Genomic DNA, 18,151 nt, shown 5'->3' with positions numbered 1-18,151 from the left:
TAAGATGAAGATTTATTAATATTTTATATATGTCGTTAAATAATATATATATAATATGTCAATTTTAATCATATACTGTATTAAATTACATTGATTATTATGATGAAAATTTCAATTTTATCATTACAGAAATTAATATAGTTTAAGATAATGTGTATTGATACAAGACTACATTTTTAAAAAATAAAAGTATGAAATTTCATATATACATTATTGTAATTAACTTTTTTAGAATAATATTTTTGATACTTTCCAATGAATGAGTGTTTTAGTAATATTTCAGTTGAATATTTGAAGATGTTTATCTCATGTTCGTGCCTTATTCTTCAATATTGTTTTTATTCTAATCTTCATTTTTCTATACACTATGCAAATTACGCTGTTTAATTAAATATTTCTTTATATTTTTATTTTCTTATATCATCCATTCTGTTTTGTTTACTTTTTTAAAAAGCTTTTCATAAAAATTTTATATAGCCTTTGTCATTAGGGACTTTTTTAATTGTTAAAAATTATTATTATTTATTTAGAAATTTATTTGAATTTTAATCATTTTATCAATTTTCATTACAATTAGTTCGGCATGCTAAATTTATTATTATGCAAATTTTTATTATAATAATGTATAATAAAGTTTAAAACAGATGACAGCTTGTTTACTAAGTTATTTGATTATTTTAATGACTTCTTTTTAGTTGAAAATATATTTTAAAATTTAATTTAATATTTATCAAGTATGTTAATTATGTTGCAATACAAAGAAATTTATCATTTCTACATTTCAATGCGTCACTTATCTGATCATGCAACAAAGTGATAATGATTGCTTTAAAAGCTTTAAAGGATTTTAGTGATATTGTATAGTTTTAAACTTTATATAGCATTCATTTATTGTAAAACATATAAAAGAACTTACTATTTAAAATTTAAATATTTAATTCAGTTTAAAACAATGCAATTAATTTGTTTCAATTTAAAGATATCCTAAGCTAACATTATTTAATAGACTATTGTACTTTATCATTAGACGTTGTTTACTTTATATGTAGTTCTAAAATTAAATATATTAAAGTAATATATAATATTTCCAATGATTATTTATAATTTCCAATTGCTTGTATACAAATATCTAATATTTTCGAATTTTTAAACAGCTAAAAAAATATTTAAGTATAAGAGTTTTTAATTTTCTGAAAACTTCGTATTAATACTTTAATCTATTCAACGTAAATTCCGGGATTAACAGATTTAATTTTCATTTTATATATCGAAAAATTCATTTCATACAGTGTATAAATGAATTTAATATGTCATTGATTTTGAATCTTCTTGAATATCGATATTATCAGTAGGATTGAATGAAACTGTTTAGTGTCACAAGGGTGCATAAATCAACTAGTAAAATGTAGTAAGACAAATATACAAGTCCCCTTTTCCCATAACAATTACTGTCGTTAACAGTATGATCGAAATTGAGGACAAAATGGCAACCTCTTTTAAACAACGTATTCGAACTAAAAATGAAAGCGTATAATTAAGTGTTAAATGAGAAAGGAATTAAAATAGACCCAAATAAAATATGTCATTTGGGAATGTGTTTTGGCTAGTGGATTTTAATATTGAAATTAGTACATTTTCTCTCTCTGACATCAAGAATGCCAAGGGAAATGTGCAAACTTGTTATGCAGAGCATTATCGTTTTTAAAAAATAAATAATTTTGTATGATGCTCCATTTAATCCAAGTAACAAGCAAGTTGGTGTAACAACAGCTAATCTGAAATTAATGGAGTAATTACAGCTTCTAACATACCAAACTTTTTCTGTTAGTTCTCTGGAGATGATTAACTCTAAATACTCTAAACCTGATATACTTTCAAAGTTATTTTTAAACCCTGTAAAAAATGACTCTGTTAAAAAATGACTGTTTTTTTAATCATAATTTTTTCACTTAGTACAACGATAATTGATATTTTCTTAAACAATATTTAATTCACTGAGGTAATATTAATTGATGATTTAAACTTTTTAAATTATGAAGTTTTATACAATAAAAGAATTTAATAATGATGAGATTATTGGTTATTTCTTTTTGTATGTACTGGATAAAAAAAATCTTATTGACTTACTAAAGAGAAGAAATTTTACACTTTTAAAAATGAAAACTTATTGATGAATAGTGATAATAAGACATTTGACCTATTTAAAATTATAAAATTCGAAAAAAAACTTATTCTTATCTATGGCTTAAATAATATAAGAATAAAAATATGGAATAAAACATTAAGACGAACAAGTCATCATTCATGTTAAATTAACTTACAACGAATGTTCTCGCCAAACATAAGACAAGATATGGTAAGTTAATGTGTCATTTAAGATGTCAACTTAGAGTGGAACAAGTAATATTTTATATCTCCTCTTGAGAGTCGACTGTTAAGAAGTTGACATATTCAGAGCAAAACTTACAATGGACTTAATTTGTAAAGAACTTACTTTTTACGTCATGCATGACTTCCTAACATCCAACATATATATTTTTTATCCTAATAAATAAAACATCACATTCACTTATATCGGAACTTATTTGGTCTTTATTCATTTCCGTGCTTATGTGCATTATTTTTATTCAAACTTATGCAAACTACTATTCTACGATTTTTTTATTTTGTTTGAACTAACTTATTTATTATAATATTTTCTCTCCAAATGTCTGCTTTATTTAGATTATTTTCTTCATGATGAAGTAACTTCACGCATATAGAATTCATATTAACTAAAAAATTTCTCGATTCTTTTTCATTTTTTCTTTTCGTTTAGTATTGAAAAGTATTTATTACGGTAATAAAAGAATTTAGACTAAATTAAAATATAATAATATATTTACAGCTTATTTTAATAGGTAATACTTAAGAAATTAAATTTTACTATTTGGCTACTTAAAAGTAATTAATTTTAACGAACGGTTCCAACTTGCTAAATATTTCAATAATTTATTATTTCACGCCTGAATAAGTTAATTAATTAATTAAAATTATTTCTTTCAGAAATAAATAAATAACTAAATTAACGATGAAAATAAAACTAGTTTTATCTTAATGACAATTTTTCATATGAAAAAATGAATCATTTTGTAAATTAATTAATTGGGTTATAATAATTTTCCACCAGCTTATATAAAAGTCAACAATTTTTAATTAATTAAAATAAATTTTTGATTAAATTGATTTTCAATTTACTCGATAATTCAATATTAAAGTTACAAGACAAAAGTGCAAACACGATTCTCTTTTTAAATCTTCTAAAAGCGTGAAAATCAAAATTATGATACAGAAATAAATCTTTGTAAGAAAACACTCTAAAATCTATTAGATTATAAATTATGGCTAAAATAGTTTTACTTATATACACATACTAAGCTTTTATCTTCAGCAAGATATATACCTACGTAAGCATCTACTATATATCATATGCGATACACAAAATTTCCTTTAACGAGCCTATTGACTTAAGAGATGATGTCAACTTACTGCTTTGAAAAACTTATGAGCGTGGCTGTGGTCGATCATAAAATATGTACTGAATTCTCCTTAGAATGTACAAAAAGTTGATTGATTGTGTTACTAACAAGTAAGAAGATTGACTCTAAGCATAAACAAGTTTCGTAACTGTTTGCGAGTTATGATGAGCAGCAATTAAATAATTTGATATAATGAGGTGTATATGATCAATTAATTTTTTTATCATCATATTTCTTATAAATTAGTACAAAAAGTGACAGTTTGATAACTAATCTTTCAAATTATATAACAAATAATTGAATATTTATTTAATGCACAAATTTTGTTCGTCATTAAAAATTATATAAAATTATTAATTAAAGTTTAAATTTAAAATAAACTAATTTATTAAAATATGCATTTTTTATATTCCAATTACTTACACAAATATAATAACTGTTTGTAAATTGTCATGTATATTTGATGTTTTTTACATAAGTAAATATTTATTAAAAATTATTTTGTGTTTTAAAATAAATAACTAAAATGCTTAATTTGTGTTACTATTGTATTAATAAAATTAATTAAATCACAGGATCTGGTTAAAAGTAAAAACAATTGTAGAACAGGTGAAAAAGCTGCAAGGTAATTAAAGAAGCCTTGATGAAGTTTGTTACTAACAATTTCTGTCAATGTAAAATTTGTTTCCTCATTTAATTAATATTCTTGGAAACTGTATAGTATTTTAATTGGCTAATGAAGTAGCCTACTAATTTTCTTTGTTTAAATGAAAATATTACTACTATTAAAGTTAATGTGAGAATTATAGTTTAATATAATATGAAACATGAAAGGTTATTGGATTATAATCTAATATTTATTTTTATTTTTATTTTTTTAGAAGACACTGTGGCCAAGTAGGCCTTTCTCAAGTATCTTAGAACAAAAACCAACAATTATTTTCATAAATAATATACAATATCAATTATTTCATTTTCCAAATATCAGATGTTTTTATAAACAATGTAAATTATTTTTAAACATTATTTATTTTATTTATGCTTAAAAATAACTTAAATTGTTTATAAAAATTTGCATGATTGGGTTCTAATATGACCAAAAATTATAGAATTTTTATATGAAAGAACATATTGGAAATTCAATAAAATTTTTAATTATTGATCAGGTACTTTGATCTTTATGCATGTGAAATAATTAGAGATACTTAATTATAAAAGTGATCAAATTTTAAATATTTTAAAATATAATACTATATAATTAGGAAAATAATTACTCATGTTAATTAAGCTCAAAATATAGAAAATAACCAATTCTAATTACATCCATTTAAAACTGACATATTTTCAAGAAATTATCATAAAAAATAATTACGTAAAGGAAATAAAAACAATAAAAACATTTTATTAAAGAAAATCTTAAAAGATATATTTCCTAAATGATTTCATTATCTTAGAGATACATTTAAAAATTAATTATAAAGTAAAATCTGGATTTATTTTGATCTTTATTTCGATATGTAGTTATTAAAAATAATAAATCAAAACAGCTTAAAGTAACTAATATTTTTTCCTTCGAAAAGAATTATGTTTTTTTTTTATTTTTTAAAATCTTCAATTAGTCAGGATTGGTATGGTAGGGATCGCGAAATCACATCGTGTCTGTCAGCCTAACTGTTCTTTAGTCCTTCTTCAGAAGCGATCTTACAATGACAAAAATACTACTATTATTAAATCTTTCAAAGAACCTAATCTTTAGTGATTTATTCGAGTCAATGAGAATTGGAAAATCCGGAAAAATTTTTGACAAATTGCACAGAAGTTTCGACTTACTTGTAAGACCGGTTTCCAGATGCTTCTGAACAGATTTATATTATATTAAATCAACGGAAGAAGCATTTTAAATCGTTTTATTAGATATCTGTTCAATAGAATGATTATATTATTTATTTTAATGCTCCATCACAAATTTTTATCAGTTAATCTCTTTTCACTAAGATATGTTTGTTTTGTTCAATAATCTTTTATCAGATTATATTCAAATGCGTGAGAAAAACTTTCTACAATATGTTTGAGATTATTTTTTTAAATTTGTTTTACTTATTAATTATCTACTTTTTAAGACGTGTAACTGTATATTTTATAATCCCGAAAATTAACGTTTTTCTTCAGGCTATTGATCTTAATAACGTTCTTGAGCGGATTTGTTCTAAACTTAAAAGCTTTTTATTCTTAGTAATTTCCAGATTTTTTTTATTTATTAAACTACAGATTACAATATTAAATTTACTAATGTCAAAAATATCTGGTATCGTTCATACTTAAATATTACTATACTAATTTCATAACTTTATGCATATTAAATATCTTCGAATATTTTAAAAAATTATCAGGCAAACTGATTTAATATTTTCTTAATGCAATATTTATAGTTCAAATAAATATTTAACAAGTAAACTTTTTATATGGTTTTAACATAGAGAATTTAATGAGTGTTATTTTCTTTAAAAATTATATGAACAAATTTGTTGGGTAATCTAATTGTAAGATTGATAACGGATTCAGTAAATATCAGTTCTTACTTTTGAAAAATAATGAAAATAAAAAAAAAACTATGAAAATCCAATTTGATGATTTTCACTTCTTTTCGCTACTGTCTCCCAGACATGTCCTAAGAGAAACAGAAAACCAGAGATCTTGCTGACTACTCCAATCTCTGAATACTAATTTTGGAGAAATTCATCCATTGACTGCGTCTTGTTTGATCTTGTGTTTTATAAACATGAAATCTACACTAACATTACTCTGAGAAAGCTTAATATAAGTTTCTAGAATTTCATATCAATATCTTTAAAAAATTAAAATACTTCCATCAAAAACGTACAATTCAATGTGACCATTTCACGTAATGACGTCTGAGATTTTTTTTTTTTTGTCTTTTGTAAAAATCTTTTTCTTTCCAGATAGTAGTTCGATGATAATCGTTTTAAACTGAACGACACTCAACCGCTAAGAGAATTTCGCTACATTGCTGTAAGAGCCAATCACAGTATTCTTAACGCAAGATAGACAACTTCTTCTGTGTCTAAGCACGAGAAGAATGCAAACTATTGACTGCCTTGGTAAAAGTCACTTTGGTTGAGTCACTATATACAGTTATTCTTGAAATCATTCCTGTTGTTGTAAGCTCGATAGGGAACCGCTACGCAGTCATTTCCTTATAACGACGAGTAGTTAATGCCAGGTAACAATTATCACAAGTAATTGTGATTCTAACCCAGTACTAATCTCCGACTTTAGAAACAATTTTAAGATACTAGAAATAAAGTCTAGAGAAGATATAATTGAACAAAATTTAATACATTGAGGTTGTTATTTAAAATCGGTTTTCTAATAAATCTAACTTTCAAAAACATATTCCTACACGACTACAGTAGAATTTTAAAGTAAGAAATTAGTAAAAGAATCTTAGAATTCTTTTATAATTGTTTTTTTCCGTGTATAAAATAATACATTTTCAATTTACGTAGTTTTATACGTGAAATATTAAAGAAATCTCAAATTATACACACACACACATGAAATTAACATACAAATTAATATTCATATATACTATACTAAAGTTAAATTTTCGAATAAAATTTCACAATGTTTTTGTAGCATGATCTAAAAATAATATTGTTCGTGTAGCGTGATATTAGGCGCACGCTTATACAGTCGCGATGTGTCAACGCAAAATTCAATTAAAAAAAAATAGATATATGTGAGGTAAAGGAACAAATTTCGATTTAAAAGTAGCATGTCCTAACAAATCAAATATAATAATAAATATCAGGTACTAACTCCTCATATTTTCAATTTATAATGATTTGTTAGATTGTTAATATTTATGTATAATTTTTCATTTATCGAATATAAACAACTGGTTCTTACTTATTATTTTTCAAGTTTTCGACCTTAAATTTATAATTTTCCATTATTCAAATTTTGTATGCCCTGTTTGTAAGCAAATATTGCACTGAATTTTCTTTCCTATTTCTTTGCATATTTCTGCTTTCCTGAATTGTATAGTACATTTGTAGTTTTACCATATTTTCTGTATTTTGTATAGACTTATTTTAAATATTCTTACAAGTGAAATAAGCTAAATTGACGTCATATTGTAGAATTTGATAATGACAAAATAAATGTTGTTTTTTTTATTTCAAATGTTATTTTTGATTATGTTAATGTTTTAAAATTAAACAAATTAAATTAACTTATTGTTTTCTACTTGAAAAATTGTTTATTTCTTGAAAGCTAGGATCCTTATCAGTACTTAACGTAGTCTAAGATTTATGTACAAACTAAATATATTTCTTTATTCTCAAATATCTATCATTTAATTTTTACAAATTATATAATCAATACATATAGTTATAGCTTTCTAAAGAAGCCATTTTTGTCAAAGTGAATACATTTATTATATTGTATAGTCTGAAAAAATAAAAACTTTTCTTGAAAAAAATTGTTTTCACCTTCTCTTTATATTGGAGTTTGACAGATCTTGGTTGACAGATCATACGTAAACATTCATTTCGTCGACCATTGCTATCAGTGCTGTTCCCTCTATCGAAATCTGGCACATTCGAAATGGAATCCCGTTACCTGAAGGGGTACAGAGTTCAATCAGTGCATCGAAATGTAGAAACTAAGTCAGAATTCTACGACTAACGCTAACTGTGTCCTGCGGGTACTACCAATGTGTTTTCCGTACACAATATCTGCATGCAGCAACTCTTCCCTTGGCAATCACAACCGACTAGAAAATAAAAGGTCATGTGACTAGAATTTTAGCTATCGAAGCTGTCAGTCACAGAGGACAGTTCTTGTTGTCGCCCATCAGGTAAAGGGAGGTAAAGAAAAAAATTTCCACAATCAAAGTGACAAAACACAATAGCACTGACGGTTTTGTCAGCATTAAATTGGTGGCTTCTCACAATTTGAACTTTAAAACTTCACCACAATCAAAGAATAACTGTTTAAAATTTAAGGTTTCAAATCGTGGACATTATACATTATAAATATTTATAACTTCAAATTATTAAGCGTAAAACTGTAAAGTGCATGTCTTTATTTTTTAAAGCATGTTAAGTATTAATACTTTTATACATTAAGAATTTATATAGATAAAATCTTTAATTTTATTTAGCATTAATAATTTTGCGTTATATTATTTTATGTAATGGATACTATTTAAATGTTTAATACATTCGATTTTTATTACTTTTAAACGTTTACTTATTTATGACTTTTTTTATAAACTATTCAGAAAAAAAATCTAATGAATATTTAATTAAAATATTGATAAAAATAGACAAATTACAGTATATATTAACTAACATAAAAATATTAATGAATTTTGTTACATTTTACATCTAATTTAACATATTCGTAAAAATCATTAAAAGGAGCTAAAGCCTTTAATGATTTTTTCTAAATATGTTAAATTAGATGTGATAGATATTTATAATAAAAATCTTTACCTTTTAGAGAATTAAATAGTCAAATTTTTTAACCAAATAACTTAATTTTTTTATTAATATGATCCAAAAACTACTTAAAATATTTTTCTTGACATACAAGAAAACGATATAAGAAGTATAAGATCATTCCAGACAATATATAATAAATGTTGAAATAAATCATTACTAATGGATTATAAGTTTTTAAAATACATATAAATGTAATTCTATGTAATACTAAAGTTTATGACGCGTGTGACGTTATGGACTGTATAAAGCTTTGTATAATTTGTTACTTCACAATGCGGTTCTAAAACATATGTATCAGGCATATATGAATTTTTAAAATTTCGATATGTTGAAAAAGCAATAAAAAATTGTATATTGACAATATCAATATAAAAATAACATGTATAGTTTGCGAATATATATTCGAAATACATATTTTATACGTAAATCGCTTTCAAAATATAATTTAAATAGTGTTTATGCTAAAAATGTTTATAAAAATTACTTTTATAATTTTCAGTTGTAAAATTTCAACACTAATAATCTATTGATAATTATAACAATTTATTCGCATAATATTTATTAAATTTATCTATTATAGAATCTAGGCTATTTTTTTGCATTTTGTTATATAATATCCTTAAAGAAACTTGTGACTTTATGAAAGATATAATTATAATAAATTCAGTACAAATATTTGTATCAGCAAATTACAGATGTTTAGAAATTACAGAGATTTTATTTAATTTTTTTCTTTTTAAGATAAGCAAGTCTATAACAAAATATTTCGAAATATTAAAAATTAAAAGAAATTTCTCTTTGCTTTTTGACCATTAAATTCTTTCATCTCAGTATAATTACAACTGAGCAATTTTTTGTAATGCAGAAATTTATTCATAGTTAAACTAATATTATTTATTTATTATTTTATATTAGAAAACTTACGTTATGTAATAAATATAAAAGAGAAAAATATCGATTATTTTATTCAACATCGGTGAATATTTTTTCTAAATTTTGATTACCAATTCAAGCAAAAATCACTTTACGCAATATTTTAATCAGTCAGGCAAAATCTATTTATTGTTATTGGCAATGTGAAGCAAACAATATAAATTAAATATATATAATTATATATTTAATAGCTAGCTTATATTATTATTTTTTACTAAAATTAAACACTTTATTATGAAAAATCTAAAACTTACTGTACTGTATTTGCATTATAGGTCTATATATATATATATATATATATATATATATATACATTATATATTACACTTTATAACTAGAAAATTATTTTTAAATTGTTAAAACAATATAATTCCTTTTTATAGCAACAATAAGTTCGATCAAACATTTATAAAGATGATATAATATATATGATAATGGATATTTTAAAAATGTAATCTGCTTTACTTTTTATCTTAAAATAATTGAGCTACTTAATAGTAGATCTATCATATTCAAATACAGAATTAATATTAGTGAATAATAATAAAAAAATTGTATTTGTCCAAATTCAATTTTTCAAACATTCGTTGACCCTATATTCAGTGAATATTTATTATGAATTCGAAAAATGATAAGATATCCTCATCGACTCGCTCCACAAACTCTTGTCTCCGCTTGTTTAATACATCAGCCAGAAAATGAAACAAAATCCTTATTCAGTTTTATCTCCGACCCTAATGGTTGGACAGAAAAATTTCATAAGACTATTTTTGATTCGACTGGGCTGTCTCTTCTACAAAATTTATGACTTATTTTTTGTTACTAGTTCCTACATAAGTTTGTTTATGTGTATTTTATTACTAACTTTTTTTTCTTGTTTAAGAAGAATATTATGTAGACGACATGATTCAAACTGTAAAGGTAAGCTAAATGGATACTTGTCATTATTATTTGTTTAAATTAAAAAATGATAACTTATCAATAAGAGTTGTAGCTACAAATAATCAAGAGAATGTATCATTTAGATGTACATTATTAATAATGCGAAGACGTAAATCATCAGTACGAAAAGATGACAGTAACTCTAAAAAAAATATAATGACTGCGTTACGAATTTAACAAAGAGAATACAGCCGCATGAAAATAATGGAAAAAGTTTTTTTTTTAAATCTTAATTATTGATTTTAGTTTTCTCCTTAAATGATATAAAAAATGAATTCCATTAATATTTACTTTTTGTCCCTTTCTACATCAACATTTTTAAATTAAAATTTGATATTATTTAGATATTAAAAATTAAATTTACGAATCAAAGATAAAATTCTTATTAATTAATTAAAGATTTTTGATCTTTGGCTTAAAAAACGTTTTATTATTTATTTTATTATTTAAGTTCTTAGATTTTTAATCATAAAATATTATAAATGATGATATAAAAGACTAATTAATTAATTTCAATTAGTAAACTTTATAAATGAGATAAAGTTTAAAATTTTGAATGGTTCAATGGTTTAAAGTTCAATGGTAGGCAATAGATAATGTATTAATTAATTTAATGAATGGATTTTATTCATCAAAAGATTCTAATTAAATTCAGTTGCATTAAAAACATTAAAAGGAAAAATAATAATTATATAGAGTGTGATAGCAAATACTCATTCAACTTCCCTGAGGTATCTATTGTAAAAAGTTTAGGTAAAGTTGTGCAATTTAAAAATAACATAAAAGAAATTTTACTAAATACAATATAAGTTAATATATTTTAAATATTATTAAAAATTATATGTTATAAAATATTTAAAATTAGTAACAATATTCACTTTAAAATATTGATAAATTCAATATTAACAATATAGAAGGTATCTGCATTACCACATCAACCAGCTCACATACTTATAGAGCGTTGAGTTTGTAACAAAATATCATTTGGACAAAGTAATGTATGTAAATGTATTTTGGGAAAATGATGGTGCTGTCCGTCTGCCCGATGACGTGCACCCTGGTACGTTGGCTTTCTGCCAGCACTCAAAAGCTGAACGTGCAGAGCTTTCCGATGAGATACAAAGCAGGGGACATGGGATAGATCAAACTACCTGAAATATTGCGCAGAACTACAGTTATACGCTTTAACTAAACTCTGATACTCTACATTAACCAAAATAACTTTCAAATGTAATAATTCAATTCTGAAATGCTTTCAGTTTTCATTAAGAAAACGAATATTATGTAAATTTCAATTTGCTTACCGTTGCATCTTTTATTTTTTCCAATAAACATTTTAGCTATGAAAATATTATATATATTAATGAATTTAAATTAAGGAAATTTCGAGCGTATACGTATTTATTTTCACGGGTTGTTTAAATTATAATTCTAGGAAAAAATAACGGGAGAATATAAAAATTTTCCTACTTCTGGATATATATCTACATATATCACGTTCAACATAAATTATTCTTTTTTTTTAAACACAAACTTTACTTTCATCAACATCTCTAATTCTGTATTCAAGTCATCATGTGATTCAACTGGAGGGAAACAACGAGGGGCGGAAATTGCTTTCGCTTTCATGACGCACCAGTCACATGGTTGGGTCTCTTAGCAACAAGTTCAAAACACAACCAACTTATGCAGATGAGTCTCGAATTAAGAGGGATTACCGAACTGTATAAAAGTACTTTCATTTGTAAAATAAAAGAATAAAAAAAAACTTTTATTATTACAAATAAAATTAATAATCGAAACTATTATTTATATTTATTTTTAAAAAGTATCATTTAGTTTAACTCAGTTAAAATTAATTCTCGCACTCCATAATACCCTTATAGTGATTAATGGCATCAGAACAAATGATCTTCTCTTAATCCGAACTATCTCAGGTTTCAGATGTTACGTTAATTCAGAGAACAAGTTGAATATTTTAATCTTAGTAAATTGTAAACATTTAATTTAAAATTATTAACTTATATTGCAGATTAAAATTAAATTGTATAATTTTATATCATATAATTTAAGTTTTAATCGCGGTATAATTTTTACTGTTATTTTATATCATTTTATGTGCACTTAGGTGCCTATTAAACGATACAAAATAATACTTTATATTGTTATTTTATTAAATTTATTTTTTAGTATAAATTTATGTGTTGTAAAGATAAATTTTCGAGTGAGATAAGGTTTTAAAATATTTTATAAATTAATATTTACGTGTATACATATTTGCAAGTTTAATGTGTACAGTAAATATTATATTATTATTATATACAATAATGGAGTAATATAATTATTATATTGCATCAAACTAAGGTATATGATAGTTTATAAAGCATTCTAATGCAATATAATAGTTAAACTAGTGCAGTGTAACGTTCAATATTATAATAATGTATTAAATTTAGCTCAATTCAATAATAATAATATATAAACACATATAATATAAAACATTTCGATTTTATTAAAATATTATCTATTATTAAAGTTATATAAAATAATTAAATTTTAATTATGAGATGTGTTAAAATTTAATGACATTTTAATTATTTGAAAGTTAAACATTAATTATTTAAGAAGTCACTTTTGTGTTTTATTAAATACGATTAAGTTTTATTTAATTGATTTATATAAGGTTTTTTTTTAAATGGAAAAGTTAATCGATAAGTGTTAATTGCTTATTTTTAATAGGAGAATATGGTAAATTTTATTGTTTAATTAATCGTTAGTAATCATTATAATAATTGATTTGATATCAATACCTAGATACAAATGAAGAGCTCTAATGTCTAAATACCGCATTATTTAATTAATTTATGATTAATTTGAATGATATATGAAGAGATTTCCTAATCCGATTTCTATTCAACTGAAGCGAAAACTATCGACGACGAAATCTTTTGTCGTCATCTTACCTAATTAGGCATATACTGCACTGTTTAAAATATCAAAAAGGCTTACAGTACAATCCTTCAGACAAAATTAGAATTATATAAGTATTTATTCAACCGAGATAATTACGTATGGATTAGAAAAGAAAAAAATTAATTATAACAAACATTGGACATAATTATTATTTAACTACTTTAAGTTTCAATTTAACATAGAGCCTTAAATTTTAATCTTGTAAATTTATTTGACTCGAAGCAGTAACTCGTTTAGGAAAAGAAATTTGCAATATTAATTGAGTGGTTCAACTAAACTTCAGAAAAATTACTTAAGTTTGGAAGAGACTATATTTCGCTTTGACGGAATTCTAGAAAAGATTCTATTCTTTTCAATTTGGAGATACTTAATTGTATCATTTCCAAAGAAACTTCTTTTTAATAGAAGTAATGTAGCAATGATTACTCTATTAAATGACTATTGACTTTAATATTGCTGTTATCGCTTAAGAAAGAAATGCCAATTTCATCAGATAACTGTATTATTTTCCTTTAATCAATGGAGTCGGTTATCATGAATTTTTTTCTAATATTAATTAACTTTCAAAGAGTAACTTCGATGTAAACACAATACTCCGTGCAATAACATTTGCTCCGGTTAAGAACATAGTCACGTATTAGTTATTCATTCCATGACGGAAGCGACTAAACAACGCCTACCTGGTGTTATGTTTCACACACTACATGAAAAATTATTCTATGGTAAACTGATATTTCGATGGAATCTTTACGGACTATTAATATAATCGTTTTTGCCGAATTGCAATATTTATTATTTTGATATTTTATCTCTTAATCGAAACAGTCTACATTAACAATTAACTTGACCATTTGGAAATAATTGCCTATAATGACTAATGAAATGCAACTGATTATGTCACAGGACTGCTAATTTTTACTTTGACCTAGATTTGCTACCTTTATCATTTATTTATTGAAATGCATTCTAAAGTTGAGTTTAGCATTTAGTAGGCTACATTGTTAAGTAAATAATAGCAACATAAAAAGCATCCTAATATAAATGTATTGAAATTTACAATTTAATTTTTAAAATAATTTGTTTTCGTCACATGATATTTGCCTTTTATCAATATTTAATTTGTTTTGAATTTTTATATCCAAACACTACTTTATTGTATACATTGTAAGATGTTTCAATGTTTACAGCGTAAAAAATTTCCAGATTAAAGATATATGAATAAAGTGTAAACACACGATCAGATTTCTAAGGAAGTCGTGTTCAAAGAGTTTTGATGAGAATTTTAGACGATATTTTATAGAATCAATGAACGTAAAAGATGAAGGAAGTTATTATAAGAAGTCTGCAGGCCTAGTAGAATTCGAAAGATTTACTGTTTTACACACTGCGAGATGTCTAGACTGTAGTGACTTTTTTGTTCTAGTCTTTCGATATATATTTTGCAATTCCGGATACATTTTGAAAAGAGTAGTTCCGATTGACAGGAATGTTATAACAACTGCTTCAATTGTCTTACTTTACAGCTAGATTCAAAAGTATCCTTGAATAAAATACGCGTTATGTTACATTGGTCGTAAAATATGGAGAGTGAGATATATATTTTAGATCAAAGATCACTTATGTTTACATTCAACGTCTTAAGTTTCAAAATTCCTAGCTGGAATTTTTTCTATCGTTAATAAAATCTTTTAATATTGTAATAAACTTTTTTTATTTATTTTACGTATATTTTATATAGTAAATTTTAAAAAACATATACAAACTTTAATATATACATAAAATTATTATTGGAATAAGTTAAAGTTTGCAAGTTTATATTTTTAGATTTTGTAATGAATCTTATTTTAAATTCAAAATTAAAATTTATAACTTCAGAAAATCATAAATTTATTAAATTAATAAAGTTTTATTATATATCATAAAACATTTATAAATTAAAACAAGCAATTATTTATTGTGACATCGTCACAATGACAGGCTGCAATTTTTAATCATATTTTAAATTAATTTATTTAAAATATATGCTCTCCACCTCAAATTAGTGGTATCTTGCTTCTGTACATCATACTTTTCCTTTCACAATAGCGTCGTGCTGGTCATCTATTTAACTCCTTTCAGAGGAAACTTTTAAAATGAAATAACGTGACTAGTTTGTATTGGAGGTTTGTATATAGTTAATCGGGCCTTCTTTCCGACAGTTTTCATATCTACTTTCAAATTTCATCTATCTAACTCTATTCTTAGGATTCTTCTCTCTATTCTTCTTCTCAAGAAGGACAGACAGACAGACGGACGACAGGGAGAATTTGTAAATCTATAATTTTTTAAAATTACATACTAATTGCATTTTCACATAATTGAAAATATTCTGCTATTGGATTTAAAATATGTGACTAATAAAAAATCAAAATTACATAGTAATATAAAACAAAAATGTAATAAAATATAAATTTATTAATTAGCATAAATATTTCACATTACATTTTTAAAGTTTAAATTTTTCTTTGATTTCATGTTTAGTTATACATTTTATTATTTTATCTTAATTTTAACGCTATTAAATTATAATACAGATAAAGTTAGAATTTTTTAACAATAAAAATTCCGAATGAAGTATATTTAAAATATACAATTTTCATACATACACAAAACAAAGAAAAGAAATTGAAGTCTTCCTAATACAATTTTACATATTTTTAGAGAGAAGTCTATAAAGAAAGGTTGGTTTCATTGTTGTTAAATTTTATTCTTGTGTATTGAGAAAGATATATTGAAAATGTAGCCAAATATTTTATTTTTGTGTATATATTGAATTTGTATATATTTTATATATATTTGGTTCTGAACTTATATTGTTAAAAAAAAAATCTAATTTTATGCTTCTATATTGTTATTTAGGGTTTTCTCAATAAGATTTTTCTCAAATTACCAGAACAAATGAAATAAAAGCGGAGTAAGCCTTTCTCTATAAATTCTTCCTCTTTTAAACTAGGTAAAATTATATTAAGAAAATTCTAATTTTTCGTTTGAGACGTGTCTTTAAATTTATATATTTAAAAAGTTATTAATTTATAATTTTTATTAAAACAAATTTTTAAAAATATTTTATGTAATCTATGTACGAAACATACACTGTACATATAAAGAAAATACATTGTAAGTCTGATATAAAAATAAATTTTCTTTATTCATTTATTCGTTTTAAAAAACATATATGTATTTTCTAAATTAGTGTCAAGGAACAGTGAAGCGTCATTTATAATTTAGTAGCAATACAAAGTGAATTGGTAATTGTTTCTACGGATGAATGGAAAAACGGCAATTTTATTGATTAAAATAAATTGCATTTATTAAATAAGATATAAGTTTATTATACGTATAATAAAGAATTATACTGTTACGATCGAAAGACAATAAAAATATCTGGGCTCTGTGCCATGAAAAAAAGAAACTGGGTTCAGGCAATTTTCCTTTCATGACTTCTTTATTCAATATGAATCTAATAATGCGCTGATTACAAAAATATATTCAGAAAATTAAATATTTTAGAATTAACACCTAACTTACATATTAAAATTTAAAATTTTTTGATAACTAATAAAAGATCTGACTACAATACTAAATTTTTATTCTGTCCATTATTTTTATATCGTAATTTAACTTGATGATTCATTTCTTGATTGGATGAAACATATCAAAAGATTTACTTTTTTTTTTTAATTCTTACTTTTAAAAACTATTGAGTTTCTTAACTCTTAAGTGTTTAGAGATTTATAATTTAAGAAATTTCAAGGATATAAGTACAGTACCATTAATTGCTTTAATTCTCTCGGTACTGTGTTTTTCACATTACTTGAGTAATTAAAAATAAACAAGTTTAATTGAGATTATAAATTAAAAATACACTCAGCCAGTTTTATGTTTTAAAATAGAAATTTTAAGTAATTCTTCTCGTCTCACAGTATATATTATTGTTATTTTTTTTATAAGTTTGATGAATTGCATATTTCCATTCTTATCTAACTTTTATTTAAATGAATAAACCTAGTAATTTATAGACTGTGCGATTATTTTTTGAATTTTTAAAATATATTTACTTGGTTAAGGTTTAAATCCACATATTGTATTATTTTTTAATTATTTATGAAAAAATTCTAAAGCATATTTATCAGTAATTTCTCTTGATCATCACATCTCATCAATCATAGAATCCTTGGAAAATTTTGAATTTTGTATATATAGAAATATTTGTAT

This window comes from Centruroides vittatus, unplaced genomic scaffold, assembly GCF_030686945.1.
Source record: "Centruroides vittatus isolate TY-2023 unplaced genomic scaffold, ASM3068694v2 contig_754, whole genome shotgun sequence".
In the NCBI taxonomy this organism is placed as follows: Eukaryota; Metazoa; Arthropoda; class Arachnida; order Scorpiones; family Buthidae; genus Centruroides; species Centruroides vittatus.
Note: the sequence above shows the minus strand (reverse complement) of the source record.